The 13,789-nt window shown below is 36.8% G+C and overlaps 1 protein-coding gene across 2 annotated transcripts in view; it reads left to right on the top strand.

The window, feature by feature from the left end:
• The window catches only part of aste1b (asteroid homolog 1b), a 311,837-nt gene that overhangs the window by 251,859 nt on the left and 46,189 nt on the right, over positions 1–13,789 (top strand). The window contains exon 5 of one of the 2 annotated variants that reach the window (XR_007894024.1): positions 3,123–3,379. The exons of the other annotated variant lie outside the window; for it this stretch is intronic. The gene's annotated coding sequence lies outside the window, so the exon portion shown is untranslated. Of the gene's footprint in view, positions 1–3,122; positions 3,380–13,789 lie in introns of those variants that run through there. 2 annotated transcript variants of the gene reach the window in all.

Genomic DNA, 13,789 nt, shown 5'->3' with positions numbered 1-13,789 from the left:
TGGTTGTTAACTAGGATCTTAAAGGCTGTATCTGTTTAATCATGTGTTCAACTGAATATGCAGGTGGCTGGCAATGTGATCTCATGAGAATTTGTATGTATTCTTAGGTAAAGTTTGGTTCTAGCAAACGTACATTCTTTTACGCTTGCATAGACACCGAAACATACAATATTGATGTATTGACAGCATCTAAATGTCATCATTTTACATATTAACACCTATAGAAACGTACAAATGTTTACGTGTACTGTTTGAATTGATTAATATTGAATATTTTATAGAATTAATTGGTTAATTACATTTAATTTATAATAAACGAGATTAGTTAAATGCCATCATTTTTATTTAATGCAGTTAACATTATAATATGACATTTTAATGGTTTCATTCAGTTATGTGTGATATCTGCAGCCCTATACATGTTTTAAAGGATTATATCACTTTAACCAAGACTGCACTTTAAAATGTTAAAATGAATAAAACTCTGTAATCATTTAATCATTTATTAAGCATTTAATTTTATTTTTGTTTGCCATGGGACACAAAAGGAGTTCCCAGAGTAAGCCAAAAAGCTAAATAAACCAGAAAAAAACACCATAAAACAATAATAAAATTAATCCATAAATTTGTTAGCTATAATCCAAATCTTCAGACTGCTTTCTGTGAAGAACAGACCCAAATTCAAGCCTTTTATTGAACGATCTCTGTCTTCATCCACCGCAGCACCGTCATACCCGCTGCATCCATCAACATGCCTTTCGTTTTCAAAATTCAAAAATTGCCGCCTCAAGCATTACGATTACGTCAAATGCTCACTGGCTCTCAAGTTTCTTGTGACCGTTTTCGACATGCCATATTCTACAGTGTATATGTTTAAATAAGAAATGACAGCGCCGTTATGGAGTGCATCAGGAGAAGATTTGCAGCGATTAATAATTTAAATTCCACTCTCCACCTCACACAGTGCTATTGTATGCCGTCAGGGAGCATATCGAATGCAGCGCATCGCCCTTTGGACTACATTTGTACTGAATTTTTCCATTTTTCGGAATATATTATTGTGATTAAATTGATCTGCCTGTTACGTATTTTATATGCTTAATAAATGGGTATGTTTAGGTTTAGGAGTAGGTGTGGGATTAGCGGCTGTAATATATATAAATGAATATATTGTAACAAAAATCATTGCTACTGTACATTAATCTACTTGTTACGTGTTTTTATATTGTTGAAATGTGGTTTTGTTTAAAGGTTGGGGTAGAGTTAAGGGATCTAAGATATCTATAAAACAGTAAAAATGTACAAATATATTTATAATTGATTCGTGTATTTAAACATATTTGTAATGGATCCGTCAAGATTTTAAGTTTCTAAAGCTGTAAATACGTATAAATGTTTAAGTTTTAGGTGCTTTCAAACGTCTATATTGTACAGTTTAGTGTCTATCAAAATGTATTATGTAAAATGTATATGTTTAAATATTACATATATTAACATACAAATAGCTACATATATTAATGAGATCAGGCTGGCATGTGTGCTAGCTATACTAGATGGTGAATAGTAGCGCTCTGATTTCTGAACATGCATGATTTTACACTTATTATGCTTAAGCTGGCAACGCATAAGGTCTTGTAAATGAACAGTTAAAGCATAAACCGATCGCACACCTAGATTTTTGCCCATAACCCCCATTTAGTGTAAACACCTTTGCCCACATTCTTACCAGCTTATGCAATGTACGCAAGCAATAAATGTTTGTGTTTTGACGTCAAAAGTGGAAAATAACCTCATGATTTTAAATCTCATGTAAATGCGTTTTTCTTGCATTGTCAGATTATTTTCAAAATGCTGATTGCAGGTAGTTATCAGCGCAAGCGTGTAGATTTGGCTTGAACATTGGGGGGGTTACAGTGTGAAGAATTTACATGTTTCCATTGATCATTGTATAAATACAATGGGGGGGGGGGGTTGGGGCGGGTGTTGTACTTGCTTGTTTTGATTATTGGGGGGTGGGGGGGTTACCTTCCCCCATCCCCCCTGGAATCTATGCTCCTGTATCAGCATATTGATGAGTATGTAAACACACTTTTAAATGGATTCTGTATTGATTGTCATGAATTTAGGCAACATCCACACAAATATGTTTTTTTTTTTTGAAAACGCATTAATCTCGCTATGTTTACACCTCTCATCCAAACTAGAACGCCGTTTTCCTCTACCGAAAAGGGAAACTATCGAAAGCGCTCTCAATGACCGCATACTTTGGAAAACAATGACGTTACGAAACTAAAAACAGAGGTTTCCAACTTAAACGGTTTAGTGTGGACGTGACTTAAGTTTACGTAGAGATATTAGAGCCATAGTCTGGTTTACATGATCAAATTATAGACCACAGTGTTCGTAGTCCAAATACTATTTCTTTGAAGTTAAAAGCAATGTGTAAACATCTGTAGTACATACTGTTAGGAAACAATGTACAAGGTGAAAAATGATATTTCATTTTATGTCACCTATAATTAATTAATTACTTGAGCTACAGTCATTAGGAATCCCTTGATCGTTTCAAATAAAGCTGTTTAATTTGTATGCTTTTTAGACAAATGGTTTTTGAAGGTTATGTTTGTGTAAAAGTTGTAACCAAACAGAGACCTAGTGTAAGTAGCAATAGACTTATGGATGGGCCATGAATAGACGTCATTAGCTACCCAGACAATGTGCTGTCCAGTCTGACCTTGGTGAAAAACTACAACTGTTGAGCGTCAGTCATGTTGAGTGTGATTCATATTTGGGTTTTAATTTATCCATGTTTACAAGGGGAATGCTGGGTGCTGTGGCTTTCTCATTAACAGGACATGAAAGGAGCTGTAAAGAGAGCAGCGGTGAAACCGGCCCACACTGACGTCTGTACGCCACAGTATCTCGCACAAACATGGACATACAGACTCTTAAGATGGGCCTGGACTCCCATCCACTAAAGAGGTCATAACTATCTTAAGTGTCTCAACCCATCTAGCCAATCAATCCATTTTAGACATGCAAACTGAGATCTGTTGATGCATAATTTAGGCCTTGTACAGTTGCTACCTTCTCAGAAAATAATCACACAAAAATATACTCAGGGTTGGGAGGGTTACTTTTGAAATGTATTCCACTACAGATTACAGAAAACATGCTGTAAAATGTAATTTGTAACGTATTCTGTTAGATTACTCAAGGTCAGTAACGTATTCTAAATACTTTGGATTACTTCTGCAGCACTGGTAGATTTTTTCACTTGTTTTGACTATAAAAACTCTGCCAGTACAGTAAGACAAAATACACATGTTAAAAATACATTCTCTGAAAAACCTAAATATCTTATGCAGTGTTGTTTCTAAAACAAGATAAATCAAATTGATCTTGTTTCAAGGATTTTTAGATATTTTTACAGGAAAACAATAAAAAAATTATTATCAAGAATACGATTTTTGCTCTAATATCAAAGGTCTTACTAGAAAAAAATAAATTATGATCCAACGTGAATTTTCTTGATAACAATAATATGATCGTGCCTGGTAACGTGCATGTAAAATGGCTAGAAATAGCATTTTAGCTTAGCATAAAGCTGACAATTTACACAAGGATTATTTCTATTTCTTCTGCTCCAAACTTACTTCAAACTTACTTCTCTGTCTGCTCGTATGAATGTAACACATCATAAGAAAGTGTTTCACTGCTGTTCAAATGCACTTTGGATCGCATCATTTATATGTATAAATGTTTTCCATCTGAAAGGACTAAATATTAAATGAAACAAATGACAATAAAATGCAAAGTAATCTCTTCAGTAATCAAAATACTTTTTGAATGTAACTGTATTCTAATTACCAATGATTTAAGTTGTAACTGTAGTGGAATACAGTTACTTATATTTTGTATTGTATTGTGAGCCCACTAGAATCCTGCGGTTGGCTAAGGAACGTTGCCTTGTTGTACCAACACAAAGTGGCACCAAAACACTTTCCCGGACTTTCGGCTTCATCATACCACGTTGGTGAAATGACCTTCCCAACTCCATCCGTGAAGCTGACTCACTTTCTGTCTTCAAAAAATTGCTAAAAACACATCTTTTCCATGAGCACTTAACCGGTCACTAAAAAAAATAAATAAATAAATAAAAAATAAAAAAAATTGTCCTTGTTGCACTTTAATCTGTTTTGAATACTTTTCTGATGCTAGTGAAAGTTTGTAATATGGCACTTTTCATACCACTGTCTCCTTAAGATGATTCGCTTATGTTTTTCCTCCCTTGTAAGTCGCTTTGGATAAAAGCAACTGTCAAATGAATAAATGTAAATGTAATATTTTGTATTATAAATATGTAATCTCGTTACATGTATTCCGTTACTCCCCAACCCTATATATACTGTTTAAACCTCAGGCCACCTCATTTCACTAAACTGCTTATTCAGATGGAAGTTTACATTGTGTTAAAAATGAAAAAAAAAAACTATTATTCTTATTCTTTAGTATCAAAGTTTCACATGCTTAATCATTAACTTAAAAGTGTATAATAGATTGTGTTTAGACATGGAATTTTGAGTATTTGAATATTCCTTTATTTGTGGCTACTCTGTGTCTAAATGAAAAAACAAAAAACAAAATGAGAATGCTGCTAAAAATACCCCTGTATTTTACCAGTGAAGTATTAAATAGAGTCTCCTTAACAAAAATGTCAAAAAACACAACCAATATCATCAACATTCAATACAAGTTCTAACTTAATCAACAGCATTTGTGGCATAATATTGATTACCACACAAAATAATTTCAATGCATCCCTCCTTTTCTTAAAGATATGGTTCACCCAAAAATTTTAATTCATTCATTGTTTACTCACACCTGTGCTGTTATAACCCCATATGATTTTCTTTCTTTTTCTTAACACAAAGGGAGAAATTGTGAAAAAAAAATTGTGATCAGTGATGTCATACAATGGCAGTTTATGGTGACCACCTCTTCAAGCTTCAAAAGCACACAAAAGTATAATTTAGAAGTCTAATCAATTATTTCATGAGATTTACCATTTTTATAAAAGCATACAGTAAGGTTTGGTGAGAAACAAACTGAAATCTAATGTATTATTTAGTGAAACTCTTGACTGACAGTTGCTCTCCTGTGTGCATTCATGAGACTGCATGCACGAGAGCAGTATCTGTCGTGAGATGAGGCGTTCAAGTGAAAACTCATTTTGTTTATCTATTTTGTTCATCTAATAACAGGTCTGCCAAAGCAATAGTGACAACAGGACACAACTGCACACAAACCTGTCTGAAGAGTTTGTAGTCAAAGAATAGATGCAAAGAATATAGAAATAGAACATTTTTATTTAAAGTCATATTGGGGTTATTGTGAATGGGACCGATTTTGGGAGTTTTTAGGTTGAAATGTGAAGCTTATAATTTTATAAAAGCACTTACATTAATTCTTCAGTTAAAATTAATGTATTATTTAAGCTGTAAAGTTGTTTATTTACTGTAATTGTTTTTTACTTTCATTTTAAGGTTTACAGCGTTACGTTGTCATGGCAACAAAGTTGTAAAATTGGATGTAACCTTACACAGAAAAGGTTAGTAAGCGATTTTATCACATTATAATCATGTTAACACACATATTTTTTTACATCTTGTGGCTATATATTTGAAACAGTGAGTATTGTAACATTTATGGATTGACCCCATTCATTCCCATTGTAAGTGCCTCATTGGAACCCAATTTTGTTTTTTAAAGAAAAAGAGGGATGAGTCTAAATCATTTTGGGGGTAATCAACATAATGGAACAAATGCTGTCACTTGCATTGAACCTGGAGTATTACTCTGAACACATAAGAAACATACCTAAATCTGATGCATGTAATTGTTTCTATTGTAAAAATTATTTAACGTATCCCAGATTAATATGCAGAGTCGACTGTAAATAAGCCATTTGAAGGTTGATTTCACCCTAAATTTTAACAGTGTGGCTCTGTGACACTATCAAAATATTTCTCTTGTTTGTTTGAGCTTGCCCGGCCAGCCTGACATTACAACATTGGCTGGACTAATAGTGTGAGTTTGGGGCGGGACTATCTGTTTGTGCAACCAATTGAAAACAGATTCCAGAGTTTTCTAGAATCTGTTTGAATGATTATTTTTTGCAATTCCATGTGGTTGGGCTAGCAGCGCAGAAGTTACACATTTCAGCTTTACAGAAACAGCATTCCAAAAGCAGCCTGTCAGAGATGTACAGATGAGAAACATTTGTGAGTCAACAACTGCGTTTAGGTAATGCTGATTAATGGAGGGGGGAAAAAACAAGGGATGTAATAGAGGAACAAAGGCGGATGAGCCATTCTGCACCACTGAGAGTCTGCGGTTTTCTCTCATTACATTCCTGTTGCTCAGCCCTTTAAAAGTGCTTAAGATGAATAAGTGTGTGAGATGTACTAGATTAGCTAATTAGTCACATCTCACGACAAATCTGCATATGTACTCATGTTGTGGAGTGGGAGGTCCCTCTCTGTCTTCTTGTGAGTGTGTGTTATGGGGGTCAGGTAGAAAGGCCTACACTAATTGCCCTTTACCCAGTGAATGTGTGTGTATGTAGACTCATTTAGATTCCTCTGTGGTGAGCCCTCAGTTCATTCCACTGTGTTCATTATCATACTCTAATAACTAGAACTGCTGCTTTTACAGAGCGAGATGCATGCGAAAGTGCCTTAGGGGTAGAAGTTGGGTGGGGGCTTCAGGCTAGTGAATCAAGAGCCCTTGATGCATTTTCAGTGTCTTGAAAGGGCAGTCTGTAATTTCAAACAATGCACCACTTGGTGCTATCCAATGAGTCTTGTGTTTCTAAACACATGGGTGCCATCTTTATAGAAATATAGGCATATGCTTTTAATATTTGAAGGCACTTTTCAGATAGTGAGGTAACCTAAAAGGTGCAAGCAATTGCAACAAGGGATCTTAACTAGAGATTATTTAAAGTCTTTCATTTTCTCATGCTTCTTTATATACTTGTACTCAGATTTACAGAGAGCTATTGGGTATAATTCTGTGATCCTAAAATGGGTTTTCTTTAGTGTGCCTTTCCATCGCATTCCTTTTTGTCCTGAGCCTTGGGTTTGTTTTATGCATTATGTGAATCCTTCTCCCTCTCGCTGTCTTGCTCTCACTCCTTGAAACAACCACACCGTCTTTTTCCAGAGCAGCCTGTATTTCTTCTGAGGTTACCTGTGGGTTTTTCTTTGTATCCTGAACAATTCTTCTGGCAGTTGTGGGTGAAATTTTTCTTGGTCTACCTGACCTTGGCTTGGTATCAAGAGATCACAGAATTTTCCACTTCTTAATAAGTGACTGAACAGTACTGACTGGCATTTTCAAGGCTTTGGATATCTTTTTATATCCTTTTCCATCTTTTTAAAGTTCCATTACCTTGTTACGCAGGTCTTTTGACAGTTCTTTTCTGCTCCCCATGGCTCAGTATCTAGCCTGCTCAGTGCATCCACGTGAGAGCTAACAAACTCATTGACTATTTATACACAGACACTAATTGCAATTTAAAAAGCCACAGGTGTGGGAAATTAACCTTAATTGCCATTTAAACCTGTGTGTGTCACCTTGTGTGTCTGTAACAAGGCTATGTAAACTTTTGATCAGGGCCATTTGGGTGATTTCTGTTACCATTATGATTTAAAAAGGAGCCAAACAACTATGTGATAATAAATGGCTTCATATGATCACTATCCTTAAATAAAAGACAGTTTTGTTTGCATGATCAGTCATATTTTCAAAATCAATGCCAAAATTTCACAATTTCTGCCAGGGTATGCAAACTTTTGAGCACAACTGTATATGAGTAATGAGCAATGGCCGTGGATATTTATCACCTTCTCCTGCATGTGTTCAGAGGGTCTTTATTATATTAATTACACTTATTGGAAGAGTGATCATCAACCCAATCAGAATCCATCACATGCTGGTTCCCGTGGTGATCAAAATCCATCGCTAGCCGGTTCCCATGACAATTGGCCTGGTAAATGATGACAGTAGTGTACGGGCTGATAGCACACTGTACCCCATGGGGCGGATCCTGCAAATCTATTTATGATAGCACAAGCTAGGCTAACAGTAGCGTGCTGCTAGCCAGCACTACCTGCCCAAATTCTAGAACAATTCATCAGACAATGCCAGGCTTGGCTCTATTGCTCTGACAAGTTCATTAAAATTCTCCAGTGCTTTTCAAACACAGCAGTGTGGAGATAGCTAATACTTTAGAGTTGTGTGCAGCTGTGTGTCTGTTTTTGGTTCAAATGCTTTCTGAACACATTGTGATACTTGGATAGTCAGAAGTAAACATATCTAATACTGAAATGCTTTCACAAATAATCTCAAGGGTCTATGATATTGCATTTTTTAGTTAAGTACATTTTTCATTGCTGTGACACCCTAGTGGCCTCAGAATGAGCTCAACATTTCCCTGATAATATTTGCTTTATAGTTCTTCTCTTTATTTATTTCAAAATTTAATTTGACAGTCTTTGCGGCTTCTTGTTTGGCAACACTAATTAGATTAGACAACCAGGGCAATCAAGTTGTATAAATTAGGCAATATAACATTGTAATCAATACACCTAAGCATGTCACGTTAACAGCAGAATTCACATTATGGAACTAAAGCTCTTCAAGCTATCATGTCATAATGAAAGAACAACTGTTTCTAATACCACTGCTGCTGCACTTGATGTTTGCTTCATGGTCAATTGACTTGGCAGTTCATCCATGCCTCTGTTAATTGGATGAGGTAAGAGGGAAAGAGATAGAGAGAATGAGAGAGAGAGACGGTGTGGAAAAGAAGGTAAAAAATGTATGCAAGAGAGAGAGAGTGATTTAGCGCTAAAGCGGCATTGATTATCTGTTCACCGTTGCAGCGTTTCTTGGCTAACTCAGCCTCATCACAGCAACACAAACACATAAACAGCCATAACTGGCTCATTTAGAGATGGGAGGAGCCTTTGGATAATGGATCCAGGGATTAGCCACTGTTCTTTAGCAGGGATAACCAATGAAAAGCTGTTTGTGTGGATACAAAAGCTATAGTGAGTGTGTGTGTGTGTTGAATAATGTAATTCTGTTACACATCAGAAAAGATAAGGAGGATAAAGGTGGTCGCAGTGTTGTCATTTGCCGTAGGACGGCTGTATCCTCTCCTTCGTTCTCTCTCCCTTCTCCCACAGCCCCAATCATTTATCACCCCATCATGCACCCTCGATGGGGTGGAACTGGCCGGGGGCTTCTGGGATACAGTGCTGGACAGGGAATGATGGGATAGCATAGTCACAATGTCATCACTAATTCGTCGCTCTCATCCACTGAGCTAAATCTTCATCTATCAGCGAGACCCTGCACCATTAAAGCTGGTGCACACACTTATACACACCCACAGCTCAGTGGAGCATTGGGCTGGGCAGATGGTGTAAATATAGATAGAATTGGTTTGATTGGAATAGAAAAGGCCAGTGCATTCCTGTGTGGCTGTCAGAGGGTAAAGAGGATAGATGGGCAAGGCGGGTGCCCTCTCACTCCCTTTCTACACACACACACACACACACACACACACACACACACAGCTTTTTCTCACTATAAGCTTTATAAAATCTGCACATGTAGAATTCTGTTGAAATTATGCTTTACTGCTTCACCTCAGCTGTAGAACTACATGTGTTCAGTCCTCAATCCTGAAACAGTTAAACACTCCCCACATCAACAGTTCTAGAATAATTAGCTCCCGTGTTATCACAGTGAATATGAAGAATGGCTTCTGAAGGCTTTTCAAGTATTCAGTGCTAGCTCCCTCTGACTAGAGTTGCATGTACAATATTTGATCATCCAGAATCAATTCAAGTCAGGCTGTCAATGTTTCTGTCGGAGAAATGAATCAGTTCTGTCTACAGAATAAAATTTCATTCATAACGGTTGCATTCAGATCATTCACGTGATAATGAACAGTTTAAATGAGGGAATTCTATTAAAAGTTAGCTTATTTGAATTATCAACAGACTATTAAGTAACTGGCTTGATACAAATTCACACACTTTCCCATTATCGGGCCTGTTCTGTAGGTTGAATGTTCTTTGAAGCGACACTGTAGTTTGTGTCAGTAGTGTGTTATGGGATATTATAATTACACAGAATCTAGTATTCACTTTGCTGTACCTCATCAATTCAAAACACAAATTGAAGTATAGAAATTATTTGACCACAAACAGTTAAACAAGTAAAATGCATCATATATTTTAATTTCTTACATTTTGCCTAGCTTACAGTGCTGCACACTCTGGGAGTTCTCACAACCAATTTCTTGAGGTATCTTCCTGGGAGGCTTTTTAAGTAATATTAAAAGGATAATTCACACAAAAATAAAAATTATCTAATCATTTACTCACCCTCATGCCATCCTAGATGTGTATGACTTTCTGTCCTCTGTAGAACACAAATAAAGATTTTTAGAAGAATATTTAAACTCTGTAGGTCATTTCAATCCAAGTGAATGGTAGCCAGACCTTTGAAGCTCCAAAAAGCAGATAAAGGCAACATTAAAGTAATCCATTCAAGTAACCCCCCCCCCCCCCAATTCCATTTGGCTTTTAAGTTATGATTAAAGTTAGATATAGAGGAAGCCCACCAAACAAAGTGGCTTAAGTTTATTTTAAACAAGGTCCCTGATGACATCAACCAGTTTATGCGGCCAGTTTGAGCACAGATCATTTTGTGAATCTGTAACAACGTAACTATGGATAGATGGAGGATTATGAACTACAGTACATTGGACCCGACAGAAGGCCTAAACTGCTGACTTGGTGAGTAAATGTTGTTTTTCATTTTACATGGGAAGAGCGTTTTTACATGCATAATGTATAGAGGTCTTAAAGGCACAGCAACAAACAACGGCACGTTTTGGTGCTGGTGTGAGAAACCTTGAGTGTTACTGTTACTGTATTTTTTCCCTCAAGTGAAAAAAAAAACAAAAAACAGACAGAAATGACCCCTTTGCGTTTTAAAGGTGCAAAGAGACCTCTTTAACTCAGCAATCACACACCTTGTCAGATGTCTAACTGACAGTAATACACACTCTTGTCTAGTGGAGCACCTTGAGGCTCTATCTATTCTCTAAAGCTCATTGATTCTGTCAAACTTCAGATGGAGTGGATTCCACTCAGCCATCTCACTCTCCCCCTTCCTGGCTTTACCACCCATACATGCACACCTTTTTTTCTATCGTTCCATGCATCCATTCCTTCTTCATCTTTCTGTTCTACAATTGCCTTTTCATTCCCTCTCACGCTCTTAAAATCAATATTGATTATTATCTTTTAAGAGCCATGTCTAGTCTGTAGCATAGAGAGATGGAGGTCGGCATTGCTGCATTTTATTTCATATCATCATCATCGTCATCCTTTCTACTGTGCAGGAGTTACTTCTTATCAGTGAGTATAAATTGCAGGAGGAGGGGAGAAAAGAAGGATGTGAGGGAAATGAGAAAAAAGATGACACACAACTTATAGTGCAGCCATATTGATTGCTTTTACGAAGTGAGGAGAGGAAAGGTTATAGGCCTAACTTTACAGGCTAAGTTTCCATTTTAGCCCCATTGCATTTAAATATAATTTTCATCAAGTCAAGCATAATCTTTAAACATACTGAATCTATTCCAGGGAGTAGCCTTGTTTGTGTGTGGTTTGTGTGTGTGTGTGTGTGTGTGTGTGTGTGTGTGTGTGTGTGTACTTTCATGGATGGTGCTCCATCATACTGTTTCTGATTCGTCCATGATTACTATTGACGCTCTGATGATGGACATGAATAAAAATTACTATGATGAGATAAGACTTTTACAAGGCTATCTCTCACCCACCTTTATCACCCAGAATGTAAGTTCCTGTGTGTGTGTGTGGCTCACCACTGGACAGGGCACTCCGAAGAAGACAGAGAATAAGTGTAGAGTGAAATGACAAGGGAAAGAGAGATGGACACTCGTATTCTGTAGTTTTTTTTTTTTTTTTTCCAGCTGTTGCTGATAAAGCTGGTGCAATTTATGCTCATGACACTTTCAAAATCTGAGGTCACACTCAATACCAGTACACCTTATTGTTCAGAATATACTTGATGCCACATTTGTGCATGCAAGTGAACTGTAAATCTGCCTGCGGTGTGTGGTTAGTGTACTTGTCTGTAAAACCCTGTCTGTACTGTTTGAATGGAAATGATATGGCATTTTGTGAAACAACATTTTCCTGTCGGAGAAGGAGAGACGGACAGAGAGGGAGTAAAATAGAAAGAGAGAAACTCGAGGTCAACTGATTGTAGAAAGACCCATAAAAGTTCCATTAACCTGTTCAGAGTTAAGAGCTTGTTCATCTTAGCTACAGACAACTACCACAAACAGAACATCACCATAAAAAACCTAACACACATACACGTTACACTCAGACCCTAGCTATCTTCGGCTTACTTTATCTGGCCAAGCTTAAAGCTTTGCATTTCCTCTGAATGAGTCACAACACAGAGACGCCAGTGTGTGCCAGTCAGTGTGTGTGTTTGTATGTGCATGATTTAATGTGCTTGACTCCCATGCTCAAAGTAAGTGGCTCAATTGCAAACAATGAGTTATTTTTTAAGTTGTTCATTAAAGATGGAAACCCAGATCCACCCTCCTTGCATCCATCCCTCTTTCTTTCATCCCTTGTTTCAAGTTGCAATCCGTTCTCCTTTTCATAAATCTATTCTTAGTCCATTCAAACTCAAATTTCTTAAGATACACTTAGAGACAGGGCCCTTGTTTTATGTTTTTAGTTTACCCATGTGCAGGGTTTCATTAGCTCACTTCAGTCATTTCACTGATATTAAAGGAATAGTTCACCCAAAAATGATCATTTTCTCACCATTATGCTGTCTCAAACTTGTATGACTTTCTTTCTTCTGTGGAACACATACGAAGATATTTTGATAGAGATATGATGTGCATATATCCATACAATACAATGCAAGTCAATGGGGACCAACACTTCCAAGCTCCAATAAACCCCACAAAGGCAGTGAAAAGGTTATCCACATGACTCAAGTGGTTTAATCCATGTCTTCTAAAGCGATATGATTGGTTTTGGGTGAGAACAGACCAAAATGTAAATCCCCTGCACTCTCTTAGGTGCAATCATGATTTGAAGATCGATTACACTTTCTAGGACCCCATTGACTTGCATTGTATGGCTATTTTTACATTGTAGCTACTAATATCTTTGTTTGTGTTCTGCAGATGAAAGAAAGTCCATTACTAGTCAAGTCATTTTTATTTGTGTATTACAATATGCATTGTTATACAAAATGTCTTTAAAAGAAATGTATATATTCCCTCAGTGAGCAAGCCAAAGACAACTGTGGCAGTGGTTGGTGGAGTGTCCCCTGCTGCCTTGCTGGTGTAGGCTTTAGTTGGCTGTGTTTTTATTGTCCATGTATAGCGATGCTGCTTTTGAATGAATGGCGTTGACACTTTTTGTATTATTGTAAGGCTTCATTTCACTTATTCATCTGTTTTATGTGACACCACTGTATGACCGCCTCGCCATATTTGTGACCAAACGATACACCTTTATTATGCTGCATGGTCAGATGTGAAATTTTAAAGTTTGATAAAGTGATACTCTTTACTTACCCAACCAGAAACATTATTTAAAAAAAGTAATTCTTTAAGTGACATATGGCTTCTTTTCGTCAA

The sequence above is a fragment of the Myxocyprinus asiaticus genome, chromosome 30 (genome assembly GCF_019703515.2).
Source record: "Myxocyprinus asiaticus isolate MX2 ecotype Aquarium Trade chromosome 30, UBuf_Myxa_2, whole genome shotgun sequence".
Lineage (NCBI taxonomy): Eukaryota > Metazoa > Chordata > Actinopteri > Cypriniformes > Catostomidae > Myxocyprinus > Myxocyprinus asiaticus.
Note: the sequence above shows the minus strand (reverse complement) of the source record. Positions and strands in the feature narration are given on the sequence as shown.